This window comes from Epinephelus lanceolatus, chromosome 10, assembly GCF_041903045.1.
Source record: "Epinephelus lanceolatus isolate andai-2023 chromosome 10, ASM4190304v1, whole genome shotgun sequence".
In the NCBI taxonomy this organism is placed as follows: Eukaryota; Metazoa; Chordata; class Actinopteri; order Perciformes; family Serranidae; genus Epinephelus; species Epinephelus lanceolatus.
In genome coordinates this window covers 15,989,109-15,991,785 of record NC_135743.1, presented here as the reverse complement: position 1 = coordinate 15,991,785, position 2,677 = coordinate 15,989,109, and positions in this window count along the sequence as shown.

The window sequence follows — 2,677 nt, the reverse complement described above, 5'->3', positions numbered from 1 at the left end:
ACTGAAATATCTCAACAACAACTGGACTGATTGTAAGGGTGGATGCTACTGACTTTGATGATCCTGTGACTGGTTTTGAGTACTACTGAATTTGGTGGTCTCATCGACAGCCATCATCAGGTGAAAATCTTGAGTTCATGACTAAATGACTGTCGAACTAACCACAGTCCCGTTAGTCTCAGCTGTACTTAGCATGCTAACATGCCAAATTAAGATGTTGGACATGGTAAACTTCATCAATGCTGCTCCAGTGTGTGATTTTCCACAGCATTGTGGCTACGCAGAATCAAAAGAGGCGTGACAGGTGTAACATCAGCTTAGGTCTACAGTGTGACATAACATCCGCATTGGCAGCACTTTCTGAACAGCAACAACAATGGCATTAACTCGACAGTAACAAATATTTACCGTCCCCAGCTGATCTGGTCCTCTGCTCGGAGGGTATGGAGCTCCCAGACCTCATTGTTTTCCGAATTTGCGGACATTTATGGCCACTGTTCTTCTTTGAGTTAGCTGCTAATTGCTAACAGCTACTTTTAAAATCTCCTGTGCCCATTTTCCTGTCCCATTGATTGTCTTGTTTATACAGACATTGGTTCAGTGCTGTTTCTAACTCGCATGGTGGATTAAAGGTGAGACCCCTATTCCGCAATCGTACCTTACATACAGCACAGCAAGGCGGCATAGCGGCGTGATATTCCTGCTGTGAATAGGCAGTGTAAAAGGGGCTATAAACTGTGGTGATGCCTGTCGCTTACAGTGGCCTGCCATTAATAATGCCTAACTTCGTAAAATGTGAGTGGTTGAGTTATATAAAAATTTAGCCCTCTACAGTTGTCATGGAGGATGAAATTAACTATAGAGACCAAAATCGTTTTCTGTACCAGGCTGTAAACATGTTTATTTCTGCTGTAGCGTTGGGCATTTTAGCGTAGGCGTCTGTGGGGATTGACTCAATTCTGGAGCCAGCCTCAAGTGGCCATTCAAGGAACTGCAGTTTTTGGCACTTCAGCATTGGCTTTATTTACAGCCCATGGAGGCTGCTGCAAGCACCACAGTGCCAACACAGCCTCACAGAGCTGCTAGCATAGCTGCAGACTGTTCTAGGTTAATGATAAGGTGACATTTAAAAACAAATAAAAGTGTCTTATCAGACTGTTTGGCCACCATTAGCTGCCAAAACAACTTCAATAATCATTAGCATAGAAAAAGGAGATGACTGTTGCTCTGTATAGTCTACTGTAGATCAAAAAATTTGTCAGATTAAATAGAAAGGCTATCCTGAAAGAAAATAAAACAACAATCATAGAAAGCACAAACTACAGAGTAAATTTGACCCCCAAATACCAAAAAACAGAAAGCAACTGGAGGAAGAAGCAACAAATATTAATTCAGTCAAATCTGAAGTGTAAAATCAAAAGTGTATCCACTGGGTTCTCCTGGTTTCAGTACACTCAGGGTGTGTCAGTTTTCTCATTTATCACCATAAACGTTGCAGTTAAGATAGTCAGGGCTACCTTAAGTTTTTTTTAAACCTGCTTTGGTTGGTTGCTTTTGTGCATCAGTCTAGAGATTCTTTAAACATAAGACCAAGACAAGGAGAAAAGCCTAAATACTTAAGTGAACATTTTAAGGAAATCTCAAAGAAGACTTAAGGGTGTTTTGTGCAACTGGTTTTATTTTAAAGAATCCTTAACTAGGACTTAAAGGAAAATCTTAACTTAAGATATTATGCGCAGCTGGCCCCAGGCCTTTATTATAAGGCTTCTAACTTATTATCCTCATTGGAAGCCCTGGTGCAGACTTACTCTCCTTGAAATATGTTCGTTTTCTTGACAATTTAAACACTATAAAAGGCTTTTTAATATTTCCTCTTTTTTTTCTATATGTTTAGAGTGCCTGGTTGCCCTTTCTGTCACTCGTTGGCACAGTTTCTTCAAGCATCTTGAGCTCTACAGGAGGAATCAGTGCCATTCTTCCACTTGATGTTTTATTGATGGTTATGGAGAGCGCTGTGTCAGACATTGGTCCTAATCTCTCCCATTGGTGTTCAACTGGAGTGAAAGCTTGTGACTGTGTGAAGGTCATGGCATATGATGCACATACACAGGTTTTACAACATACACAGTTTTGCTGTTTATGGAAGAGATCCTTTTGTGGCTGCTGATGCAAAGTCTAACTGTTCACACAAAACATGACAGGCACGAGGAGAAGTAATTTGCATGCAAACCTTGAAAGACAAGGTAGAATTTACATGGAGGCAAATGTTGATTTGGAAAATGAAAAAGCAGGAGAGCCTTTGCACACAGAAGTTGTGAGAGGACGGGCAGGGGAAGAAGGGGACAGGAACAGGCACATTTACTTCAGTAGATAGTTAGGTAATTAAGAAAATTAGAGTAAATTACAGGGCGGGAGGACTGGCTGTTCTGGTAATGAAGCCTGATTTCTTATCATGAGAGAGAGTAGGGGGCTAAACACGAGGAAGGCTGGCTGCAAGTGAACACAGAAAGTAGGGGAGCTAACCTGGACTGTCAATGTAACCTGACTCTGTGAGTTTTCCTGTGTTTGGAAGGAAGACACACTGAACGCCATCATAGACGACAACACAGAGGAAAGACTGGATTCAACCCATCACTTCCTGGTGCAGACAAGCCCAGACTGCCAGTGAGTCCATACT